The following is a 13,734-nucleotide window of genomic DNA, read 5'->3' as shown; positions in this document are numbered from 1 at the left end:
CTTGGAGGATGTCCACATGAATAAAACAAGTTGGGTGGAGTGTTGGCATAACTACCTTGTGAAGTGATGTGTGTAGTGCAGAGAATATATGCACAAGGAAACTACTGGTTCTCAGAGGAGGAGCATTAATCCAGTTTAGGTTGGGAGAGGTCCCAGAGCCAAGAAAGATTTCTGCAAGAAAATTATTCCAAGAGAGTTCATGAAGTGGGATATATGTGGAGGGTGGGGTGGGGAAGGGGTGAGGAATAGAAGGGGAAAGGATCCTTTGAACAAAACCATGTAATGGGAAACTGATCTTTGCACAGGACTAAGACTAAGCAATTTGATGCCACAATTTGAGGGTGGGAGGCCAAAGAAGCAGTCAAAGCTCAGATCATGGTGAGACTTTGAGGGATTTCGAAGAAGGATCAATTCCACTTGTATTTTTGAGTACCTATTTGATGTGTGCCAAGCACTGCTAGTTACTAGGGTACAAAGAGGATTAAGAGTCTGTCCCAGCTCTCAGGAAGGACAATCTAGTAGGGGGAGACAGGCATCTTAAATGTCAATAAATTGTACCAAAGAGTTAAAATTGGGGTAGGCATAAGAGTGTTAGGGAGCTCAGAAGAGGAGCTCCCTTCTAACTAACCAATAGGTTTAGACAAGACTTCCTGGAAATTATTTGTCCGTAGAAGAATATAAAATGATCTATTAAAATTAGAAAAATTATGATAACTCCTGACATACAGATTATTAGAGTGCAGAGTTCATTGACCTAAGTGTTGGATTACCTGGTTCTAGATCTGCAGTATGTGGTGTAATCTGGAGTCTCCTAACTTGTCTAGGGCTCAGTTTTCTCTCACGTTTCTGATTCAAGAGAATCCCAGATTATATTGTATCTAAAGTCTTCTAGAAATTTTATGACTCTAAATTTACTTCCCATTTACCTCCTCAGATTTGAGCCAGCCTTTACGCTGATAATTAACATTTTGTGTTACACTTAACACATTTCATACTTAAACTAAGTCTTATATGTGTCACATTCTATCCAAGTTATGCATGCTTAAAGAATGCGAAGTTTAGAATCCTTTCTATTCTGTTGTTTACTATCTATGGTTTACATAATTTGGCTTTGAATATATTAGAATCTTTACTAAACCGTTCTACCTGGATTAGTCTAAACTGAAGATCAGATTATCTCTCTTCTACGCAGTTGCACAATATTAGCTCAGCTAAAGATTGAGACGTTAGAAGAAATGAATATTGTAAATTTGGAAATAGCCTTTGGAAAGATGTCTATTTGACTGTTGCTAGACATTAATTCACTAAGCAAATGAGCTGACTTTTTCCTTCCTGGGATTTATGTAGGTCACTTTCAACTTTTAAAAAATTTAAATTAAAAATAAGATATAGTCAAAATTATCCCACAGCTTTTTCCAGGAGTGATTATTTTTTGACATTTTAATACAGGCAATTCTGAATTCTTTTAATTTTTTTTTTTTATTTTGGTAAGAATTGGAGTATTAGCCAATACATAGAGTATTAAAATATTAATAAAATACTACCCCCACCTTTCGGGGCAGTCACTCTTGTCTCTGTGCAAAATACAGATTTAATCATTTGTAGACATTTGGGTAAGTGTCCACGGTATTCAAGGGTGAGTTTGTTAAAAGTTATATAATCTTAACAAATATGAGATGGAGCAAAACAGAGTTTCATTATAGGACTTCCTTCATGGGTTAGTAACAGCTACTAACCAGAAGGGCAAATGTATTACTTCATAACTGAATGTTGTAACATTATTTCATGACTTAATAGCCATGGCCTTTCTGAAGATCCACAATATAAAACCCAATCACCAGGTTTTTCTTCCCTGTAATGTAATAGCAAATCCTCAGAAAAAAAAAAAGGAAGTTATTTTTCTTCTTTTTTTAAACTGATAATGTTGGTTACTTTTGAGAGGGAAATCGGGAGGCTGGGCTCTTGATGAGGGGAAGGAAAGAAGATTTTTTGTTGCATATTCTGAATCTGAACCTAGTGAATGTAGTAAAGGAAAGAAGTTTGAGTCTCTGTAAAATGATACAGTATTTTAAATGTACATATCATAGTCTTTAGTAATGATATTACAGAAAAAAATAAAACCCGATAGCTACATATTCGGTTAAACTGCAAACAACTATTTGCTACATACTGTGAAAGGGGCACACAGTGACTTCTTGGTTGCAACCCAGATTATCTGGATTTCCTAAAGATAGAGTGTCTGCTTGGATGATCCAGAGAGAATCTGTCAGACATGTTCCTCCCCCCACCATCCCACTGAATCATTCCTGTGATGTATAATTGTCTAGTATCATATGACAGTGATGAAATAATTGCTGAATTATTCTTGTACATGCTTGAAATGTACCATGAATTTTAAAAAAAAATATTTATACTTATTACCATTTGATCTCTGATCTGTTAACATATTAGGACAACCAGCTCACTCTTCTAATGACTCATACATTCTTATCTCAAGTCCTGATCCTTAAGCCAACTCCAGTCATGGAGCTTCTGCCTTGTATCAGATGTTGTCACTGAGATAACCTGCAGACTCCTCTTACTCAATACATCCCAGACCCATCCTGCTCTCCTTCCACATCACACCAGCTCCATCACCCCCACAACCTTCTAGTGTCTTTTAATGACCCCTCTTCTCTCCCATTTGTCAAAGCCCAGAACCTCACAGCCCTATTAGTCACTTTAGGATTGAGCACATAATCAAAATTTTGAAATATTTTTCTAGTATCTGTGACCTTGTACATTTGCATAATTCTCTTTTCTAGCTTCCTGATCTGTAAGATCAGTATCATAATAAGCTGCTTTACAAAGATGTTGTGAAATTATTACAAAGATCCTTTACCAACAAAAAGGGGTAATAAATTTGATTCCTGGCACTGGCAAGAGTAATGAAAAATAATGGTAGATTAATAGATCAATTGAATTTATAATAAGTGTCCATAATTAGTGCTTAATTTCCTCTTGAAAACAACAAATACAGGTCTAAACTCCTATGTCAATTTTTAGACTATGGAGAATGCAAAATTAATGTCATATGTTTTAAAACCTCTTCAGCAGAAAACTCTCTTCTTCACTTCCTAGTTTCTGCTTTGAGAATATCAATGGGAACACTGTAGAAAAGGGGAAAAAATAACAATAAAGTCATTTTTCTATATTACAGTTACCAGGTTTTGTTTCTTTCAAGGGTAACTACCAAATTTATCTCTCCTAGATTTCTTTGAAATGTGTAACAGTTGCCAAATGTATTTTGGGTTTTGAAAAGGAAAAGCTGCTTTGTATTAGAAAATATGAATTTCATTCATTATTGCCACTGTGTTTTTGAAAGCTACTTAAACCACTATTTTTGATTTATTCAGGGGAAAAAAAGCAATTTAAAGTGATCTGGGATGTGAACAAATAGTTTTTGGGTGATTCTATTTGTAGAAACTCCTTAAAGAGGAGATGCCTTTGTACTTGCTTTCACAAGTTAAGGGAAAATGTTCTTGGCAGGTGCTTGTCTTTTAAATTGCTTCATCACCAGACAGAATGTAAGACTAGAAGTTGACAGAGGATTTTATTAAGTTACTCCTTAAAAAAAAAAACTTCTAATTTTTTTTTGTTGATTTAAAATTATCATATGAATACTATATTGGCAAGATTGAAATTGTAGGTGAAAATTTTACAAATGATTTGAGCAAACCTTTATGAGATTTAAAAAATGGTTTATTGAGATACAATTGACAAAAATTGCACTTATTTAACATGTACAAGTTGATACATTGATGCTTGTAAGCCGTCACCAGAATCAAGAAAATGAACATATTCACAACCATGAAAAGTTCCCTTGAGCCTCTTTGTAAGCCCTGTGTCCTGTCCCCTTCCCTACCCATGCCCATCCCTGGGTAAGCACCACGCTAATTTATTTCACTCTAGGTTAGATTTCATTTTCCAGAATTTTATATGAATGGAATCATGCAATGCCTACTTTTTTTGTCTGACTTATTTCACTCAGTACAATTATTTTGAGATTCACCTATGTTGTTGCACATACTAATAATTCACTCCTTTTTATCGCTGAGTAGTAGTCCATTGTATTAGTCAGCTCTGGATGCCATAACAAATTACCACAGACTGGGTGGTATGGACAACAGAAATTTATTTCTCACAGTTCTGGAGGCCGGGATGTCCAAAAGCAAGGTGTTGACCTATTCGGTTCCTGGCAAGAGCTTTGTTCCTGGCTTGCTGAAGTTGGCCTTCTCACTGTCCTTAACATGGTGGAGAGAGAAAGAGGGATCTCTTCCTCTTCTTATAAGACCACCAATCCTATTGGATTAGGGTCCCACCTTTTTAAACCTCAATTAACCTTAGTTATCTCCTAAAGTCCTATCTCAAATACAGTTACATTGGGGGTTAGAGTATCAACGTTTGAATTGGTGTTAAGTGGGGGAGTTCCAGGTTTGGACTATTACAAATAAAGCTGTAATGAACATTTTTACATGTATTTATATGGAGATATACTTTCATTTCTCTTGGACGATACTCAGGAGTGGAATGAGTGGATCATATGGTAGGTTGTGTTTAATTTTTAAGGAAACTGTCAAACTGTTTTCCCAGTGATTGTACTAGTTTACATTCCCACACGCAATGCATGAGAGTTTCCGTTGCTTTACATCCTCGTCAACATGGTGTGGTCAATCTTCTTAATGCTAGCTATCCTAGTGAGTATGTAATAACATCTTACGATTGTTTTAATTTACATTCCTGTAATGACTAATGTGTGGAGCATTTTTTCATGAGTTTTTTTATCATCCATGTAATTTTGATGAAGTGTTTGTTTAAATCTTCTGTACATTTTGTTCTGGGCTGTTTTCTTGTTACGGGGTTTTGAGATTTCTTTATCTATTCTGAATATACTGTATATTCTTTAACAGATACATGATTTGCAAATATTTTCTATTTCTGTGACTTTCTTTGCATTCTCAGAGTATCTTTTGAAGAGCAGAAGTTTTTAATTTTGACAGTCTGTTTTATCAATTTTCTTTTATGGATTGTGTATTTGGTATAATAACTAAAATAATGTGATTCAAGGTCACAAAGATTTTCTCCTATGTTTTGTTATAAAAGTTTTAACATTTAAATCAAATCCACTTTGTGTTAATTGTTATATATGGTGTGAAATATGGATTGAAGTTCTTTTTAATTTTTTCCATATGAAAATCTGTTTCAGCATCATTTGTTGAAAAGACTATTCCTTATCCACGGAATTGCCTTTGCACCTTTGTTGAAAATCAGGTGATGATATATGCGTGTGTCTATTTCTGAACTCTCTATCTTGTTCTATTGATCTAACTTGCATATATTTATGCTTATATCACAATGTCTTGATAATTCTTGAAGTCCAGTTGAACGTTTTTCAAGTTTATTCTTTTTCAAAGTTTTTTTGGCTGTTATAGCTCCTTTGCATTTCCATATGCATTTTAGAGTTAACTTGTTGGTTTCTATAATAAAGCCTGCTAGGATTTTGATTTGGAAGTGCTTTGAATCTATCACTCAATTTGGGGAGAATTGACATCTTAGTAATATTAATGCTCCAATTCACCATTATAATAAATCTCATATCTTTGTGTCTTCTTTTAATTTCTCTCAGCAATATGTTGAAGTTTTAGAGTACAGAACTTGCACATACTTGTGAAATTTATCTCTTAAGAATTTCACATTTTGATGCTATTGTAAATTTTATTATTTTCATTTAAATTTCCAATTGTTAGTGTGTAGACATATAATTGATTTTTGTATACTAATGTTATATCCTGCAACTTTACCACACTCAACAGTTCTAATAGCTTTCTTTCTAGATTCCATTGGGTTTTCTATATAGATGATAACATTGTCTATGAATAAAAACAGTTTTACTTCTTTTTAATCAGGAAGCCCTTTATTTATATTTCTTGCTTTATTGCACTGGCTAGAACCTCCTGTACATTGCTGAATAAAAGTGGTGAGAACATTGTCCTCGCCTTATTCTTTATCTTAGGGGAAAAGTATTCAGTCTTTCACATGAGATATAATGTTACCTGAAGTTACTTGTTTTTTGTTTTCTGTTTTTGATAGATGTGCTTTTTCACATTGAGAAAGTTCGATAGTGGGGTTTGCTGAGAATTTTTATCAGGATTGAACACTGAATTTTGTCAACTGCCTTTTCTGAATCTATTGAGATGAATATGTAGTTGTTCTTTCTTAGTCTGTTAATATGGTAAATTACATTGAACATTTTCAAATGTTGAACAAACCTTGCATTCCTGTAACAAACCCCACTTTTTATACATTGTTGGACTCAATTTGGTAAAATTTTGTTTAAAATTTTTACGTCTATGTTAATGAGGGATACTGGTCTATAGTTTTTTTTTGTTTTGTTTTGTTTTGGTTTTTTTTTTGGTCATGTCTTGGTCTTGCTTTAGTATCAGGGTAATACTGACTTCATAAAATGAGTTGTGAAATACTCCTCCTTGGTCAGTTTTCTGGAAGACTTTGTATAGCATTGATATTATTTCTTCCTTAAATGTTAGGTAGAATTCCCCCACTAAACCCTTCTGGGCCTGAGGTTTTCTTGGTGAGAAATTTTTAAAAAATATTTTTGTTATTTATTTATTTAGGGCTTTGGGGGGGGCAGTAATTAGGTTATTTACCTTTTTTTTTCCCCACTTTTTTTTTAAATAGAGGTACTGGGGATTGAGCCCAGGACCTTGTGCATGCTATGCATGCACTCTACCGCTGAGCTATGTCCTCTCCCTTTGGTGAGAAAACTTTTTAACTACAAATTTAATTTCTTAATTTTTAAAAACAGATTTAAGGCAGTTGTGGTTATTATTTTTTCTTGAGTGAGCTTTGATAGTTTCTTTCAAGAAAAATTTGTTACATTAAGTTGTCAAATTTATTGGCATAAAGTTTTTCATAATACTCCCTATTCCCTTTTTTAACATGTAGATCTTTTAGTGATGTCACCTGTGTCATTCTTGATATTGCTATATTTGTGTCTTTATTTTCTGACCAATCTGGCTGGAGGAAAATCAGTTTTATTAAAATTTACGAAGAATCAACTTTTGTTTTCATTAATTTTCTCTGTTGTTCTGTTTTCTATTTCATTAATTTCCACTATTATCTTTAGTATTTCCTCTCTTGCTTTTTGGGTTTCATTGTTCTTTTTCTAGTTTCTTAACTGAAACTTTTTTTTAACTGAAACTTGATTTAAGAACTTTCTTCTTTTCTGTATAGGTATTTAGTAGTATGATGTTTTTTCCCTAAATACTTTCTTAGCTATATCCCTCAAGTTTTCATTTGTTTGTTTTAATTTTCATTCTGTTAAAGATACATTCTCATTTCATGTTTCATTCCGTCTTTAACCCATGGGATATTTAAAAGTATGATACTAAGTTTACAAATATTTGAGACTATTTTAGAGATATTTCTCTTATTAGTTTATAATTTTATTCCATTGTGGTCAGAAAACATACTTTGTATTACTTGAATCCTTTTAAATTTGTTGATACATTAAAATGGCCCAGAATAACTATTTGCATAAATATTCTGTGTACACCTGAGAAGAATGTGTATTCTGCTATTATTGGGTGGAATGTACTGGATATGTTATTTATGTCAAGTTGACTGATAGTATTGTTCAAGTCTATATCTTGCTGGTTCTGTCTTCTGTCTTCTGTCTGCATGTTTTATAAATTATTGAGAAATGTTTTGAAATTGGCATTGAAATTTCTGATTATAATTGTGGATTTATTCTGTCTGCTTGTGGTTTTATCAGCTTTTGCTTAATGCATTTTGAAGCTCTTTTATTAAGTACAGACATGTTTAGGATCTTTAGGTTCTCACAGTAAGTTTATCCCTTTATCATTAAGAAATGGCCCTTATTTTTCTTAGTGATTTTTTTTTACTCTGAAGTCTGCTTTGTCTCATGTTAACACAACCACGCCAATTCTTAATTCATGTTATCAGGGTATATCATTTTTTATCCTTTTACTTTTAATATATTGGTACCTTTATATTTAAAGTGGGTTTCTGGAAGGTGTCATTTAGGTATGTCTTTGTTTTTTACCTAAACTGACAATCTACCTTTTAATTGGGGTGTTTAGACCCTTTGCATTTAGTGTGATATATTGATATGGTTAGGTTTAAATCTACCATCTTGCTGTTTGTTTTCTCTTTGTGCCATTTGTTTTTTTGTCTTAGTTTCTTTTTTTATGTCTTATTTTGCATTAATTTAAAAGTAATTCTATTATATCTCCTTTGTTGGATTACTAGCTGTCTGTTATGGTATTTAGAGGTTACTTTAATGTTTATCATATACATTTTAAACTTATTACCATCTACTTTCAAGTGATATTAAACTACTTTACATGTAGTATATAACCTTTACTACAGTGTAATTCCATTCTCCCCTCCAAGCCTTTTTGCTGTCGTCATACATTTTACTTCTATGTGTTATAAGCCTCACAATGTATTGTTATTATTTTAACTTTATACTGTCAACTATTTTTTAAATAAATTTAAGTAATTAGAGAAATTCTTTTGTATTTACCCACAGAGTTATCATGTCTGTGCTCATTATGTCTTTGTATCGATCCTGGTATCTTTGCTCTTGACTGAGGTTCTTCCTTTAACATTTTTTATAGTGCAGATGTGCTGGTGATGGATACTTTCTGCTTCTGTCTGAAAATGCCATTACCTCACCTTTGTTTTTTAAAGATATTTTCAATGGGTATGGAAATCTAGATTGACGATTTTTTCTTTCAATGTTTTAAAGAAACTGCTCCACTATCTTCTCGCTTGCTTGTTTCCAACAAGAAATCTGCGGTTATACTCATCTTTGTTCCTTGCTGTGTAATATGCCTTTTTTTCCTCTGCTTTTAAGATTTTTTTCTTCATCCTTGATCTTAAGCAATTTGATCATGATGTGTCCTCCTGTGGTTTTCTTCTTGTTCTTCATGCTTGAGATCCATGGGTTTATAGTTTCTATCAAATCTTGGAATATTTTTGGCCGTTACGTATTCAAATATACTTCTCTACCCTTCTCTCCTTTCCTTTGGGAGCTACCATTACATACATATTAGTTATTGTAGAGCAGTCTTACAACTTATTTGTGCTCTATTTTGTTTTTCCTTAGTTTTTTCCTCTGAGTTTCATTTGAAATAGATTTTATTGCTATGTCTTAAAGTTCACTAATATTTCCCTCTGTATGTCTACTATGTTGTTAGTCATATGCAGTGTATTTTTCATTTCACACATTATGGTTTTCCCCTCTAGAACGTGGGTAGCAAACTAGGACCTCTAGCATAATAAGTCCATGGCCTTTTTTATATAGTCTATGAGTTAGGAGTGGTTTTCACATTTTTAAAGTTTTTTTTAGAGAATATGTGACAAAAACTTTATGTGGCCTACAGTACCCAAAATATTTACTCTCTAACCCTTTACAGAAAAAGTTTTTGCTGATTCCTGCTGTAAAATATTGATATTGGTCTTTTTTGTTTTACCCATATGTCTATTTAACATGTTCAGTATTTCCTCTAGTTTCTAGGATATTTAAATACAGTTATAATACTTCTTTTAATGTCTGTGCCTACTAATCTGCATCTTGTCATCTGTATCATTTCTGAGTTAATGTCAATGGACTGACTTTTCTCCTTATGATGGGTTGTATTGTTCTGCTTGTCTGAGTGCTTGATAATTTTTTATTTGATGGCCAGCACTGTAAATTTTACCTTGTTGGGTTTTGAATATTTTTGTGGTCCTACAAATATTCTTGAGCTTGTCCTGGGGTGCAGCTAAGTTACCTGGAAACAGTTTAATCCTGTCAGGTCTTGCTTTTATGCTTTGTCAGATGGGAGAAGAGCAGCATTTAGGTTTAATTTTTCCGTACTGTGAGGCACAACCCTTGTGAGTACTCTGATGTTCCGTGAAGTATGATGGTAGGAAGAGGCATTATTCCCAGCCTCGTGTGAGCTCTGAGGATTGTTTACTCTAATCCTTTTTAAGTGTTTTTCCCCCCAGCTTCAGGTAGTATTTTGACACACATGGAGTGTTCAATACTCAGCTGAAGATTTGGGGGGGATCTGAAGATCTCCGGAATTCTCTGTGCAGTTCTCACCTCTCCTGTCCTCTACCCTGTGAATTCTACCTACCATGGCCTCCCGGACTCCTGCTCTGTCATCTCAATGCATATCATCACCTCAGGGGTGGGGAGGTTAGGATTCAACATATAAATTTTGGGAAGGGCACAAGCATTCAACCATAGCTGTCCTGTAGCACTGCATCTGGGAAAGGTGGATGGAATCTCTGGCAGGAGTGAGAAATTGAACCTAAGTGCCAAGACTGAAATATGACCAGTTCAGACAAAGGCTAAGTTGGAAAGGTGGGTAAGTGCTAAATTGTGAAAGGCCTTAAAAAAAAAATCTAATGAACATCCACTCAGGCCAAAATGGAGTATCAAGAACTGGATTTATTACACCCCTGGCCACCCATCACTTCCTGTATAAAGCAACTAAAAAGTTTTTTTTTTAATAAAAAAAGAAATAATGGTTTCCAAGAAAAAGTATATTGGACAATAATCCCTGAGAGACAGGAAACAAATGAAATGAGCCCTACCGTTGCTCTTACTCACTACGCGGAGAGAGTACCTCGAGTGTGGACCAGGGAGGGCAAGGGAGGCAAAGCCTGGTGATTAAAAGTTGAAGATGTTCTTTCTGAAACTCTTTTTTCTCAAAGAGAACTCCACAAAGTAGAAAGGTTTGAGCTGGACTATATCTTGATGCAGAAAATATTTACTATTTAGCTTTGCCCAGGGAGGACTAATCTTCAACCTGTTGATATGGTAAAATGAAAAGACTATGATTGCATTAAAAACGTGAAAACCTGAGTTCAAACAGTGTGAATCTGGAGAAGCCATGTAACCAGCCTAGCCCTTGGTTCCTTCTTCTGTATGAGAGCAGGATGCTCATACCACAGCCTCCACGAGTCTGTGCTGCTCCTGTGCAGGTAACTTGTCAGCTCTATTCAACTTGTTGCTTTCATTACGCCTGTACGATTTTTCTCAGGATATTTCATTAAGCAGGAGGATGATTGATAGCTCGATTTAGGGCCTATTTGGGTCTGCTCAGTGATTTACAAGCCCTCCCTTTGGATTCTGAATTTGGGAGCTAAAGTGATTCTATTTGCGGAGGAATCACAAACGCTTCGTATGTCACGTCCTGGCACGGGAAGGTACTCATCTTACACTGAGTTTTACGTGATTTACAAGCTCCTTTAAGGCAGAGAATGTGTTTGATCCTCTTTCTACCTGGCCCCGTGCCTTGCACAAAGCAGGCTTCAATGAGTGTCATGCTTTATATTTGTGTTTTCACAAGCTTGTTTATGCTTTCATATGCTTTATCTCATTGAATGAAGCAGTTCTTGAAGAATACATGTTATGATAGTATTTAATTTAAAGTTCTGGGCCTCTGAGAAAAAATTTGAAATAAAACTCACTTACCTATTTTTAACCTGTAAAGAGTTAATATATTATTTTTAGACTTGCTAGACACAGTCCAATAGTAAGGCAATAAAATTAGTCCCGCCTGCAATCCGTTCATAAATCCTTTGTAAACAAATTAATAGTCTGCCTTTCTTTCATGCAGAGAGAGAGCACACAATTCATTGTTAGGTGATTTTTAAATTTGATGCAGAAACTATTATTTAGTCCATCTATTTACACAAGGCAAACAAAAGACCTTTGACATTCCTGGGCTGATAAGTCCAAGGTCTCTTGAGCATAGTCATTCCTCTAAAACTGTATTTTATTTTGCTGATAGTAACAGGGCCCCAAATTAGCACTGCTTCTTCTTTTTCTGTTTTCTTTTTTTCAGCTTATTCTGAATGTCTGTGGCTTCTGGTTGATGCCCCTCCAAGTTACCCTCCACACTGCTGAGTGATTTTTCTAAATGCAGATTTCATCACGTTATCACGCTCATGGTTAAAATTCTTTGGTAGCGATTTAGGGTCAAGTGCAGATTTCTTAGCAAGGCCTCTGAAGGCTGCATCTGGGATGGAAATAACACCAGCAGAAGCACCAAAGGTTGCAGATGGGGTCAGAAGAAGGGTTTAACTAAGGTGGCTTGAGGTGGCAGACTACTTACTGCTCGTTCACTCAGTAGAGATCAAGTTTGTTATTTAGACATGAGGGTTTTTTTGATTTTTCTCAGCAGGAAGATTCTTTTGTAATGGTGAAAGTACCAAAACAATAGGACAAAAGCCAAAAAGGAGTTTATATAAGAAGTAGGAACCCCTTTTTCTGTAGTGATGTGTACGTGTGTATTTAGGGGAAGGAGATGGGAAGGTAATTTATCATATTGGTTCATAAGGGTCTGGACTCTGTGGGCTCCATCCTCACCCGATGGAAAAAGACCATTACCTGGAAAACCTTGATACTGAGTTGGATATAGTAACTGAATGGGATTTTGAATTGCTTCTCTTGGGAATGGGGTAAGTAGTCTGTGTGGGAAGAAGAGGGAAAGACTATGTGATGACCAGGAGGATAGGCCCAGCTGAGTCTGGCCAGCTCTTCAAAAAACCCATTTCTCTCTCTCCTGGAACACTGTACATTATAGTTTCAGCCTTCCCTACAGTTAGAAGCAACCATGTGACTAAGTTTCATTAGTGGGATGTTCGTGAAGTGATGGGCACCACTTCCTGACCTAACCCATATCACATATTTCCCATGTATGATTTTCTCTCTCTCCCAAATTGCTGGTTAAATGTCAGTTCTCAGGGTGGCCTTAGAGGTCATGTGCTGAGGATAGTGGAGGTCCTTATTGATCCTGAGGCCAGTACATCACACATGACCCTCCTAAAGCCATCCTCTCTTCACCTCTTTGACACTGCCACTGGTTGGACATCATAGAAATAAGAAACTAAATATTTTATTAAACTGCAGAGATTTCAGGGTTTATCTGTTGTAGCCAATACTGCTCCCTTAACTAACATAATAGAAAATATTTTTATCAAGTTTGAGAAATATCCATGTACTCCTAGTTTATTGTGAGTATTAAAAAAAAAATCAAGAATTGGTGTTAAATTTACTAGGTACCCTTTGCTATCTATTTAAATTTTCTCCTTTGAACTATATATGCTATAAGCTATATATCTAGGTGCCTATATTAAACTCCCCTTCCATTCCATGGTAAAATTTCCATGGTGGGGGTTAATTTTTTCTTTTTAATAGACTTTTGATTTTAACTTGGTAGAATTTTATTTAGCATTTTCTCCACCTGTATTCATAAATGATATTGTGTTTAATTTTCTCTCCTTTCTTCTCTGTCTCCCTCCCTACTCTCCCTCCCATCCCTCGTTCCCTTTGTAGTTTGTCATTTTTTGGTATCAAGATTGAACTAAATTTGTAAAATAAATTTGGAAGCTTTTTTTAAAAGAATATATTATATCACACAGGATTTTAGAATTTATTGTTAAAATAATCTGACTCTGGAGTTTTTAAATATTTTTCCAGAAAAAAGTCACTTAAGATAGGCTTTTGCCTCACAGATTTTCTTTTTATTATTTTTTTGGTTATGCCTGACATGAAGTCAGAGCACATGGTTACCTAGGGCAGCCTTAAGGTAAGGTTAATGGCCAGAAGTTCTGCATAAGTAATGACCTGTCTTTTTATAAATATATTTCCAT

This window comes from Camelus bactrianus, chromosome 8 (genome assembly GCF_048773025.1).
Source record: "Camelus bactrianus isolate YW-2024 breed Bactrian camel chromosome 8, ASM4877302v1, whole genome shotgun sequence".
Lineage (NCBI taxonomy): Eukaryota > Metazoa > Chordata > Mammalia > Artiodactyla > Camelidae > Camelus > Camelus bactrianus.
This window is presented reverse-complemented; position numbering follows the sequence as displayed.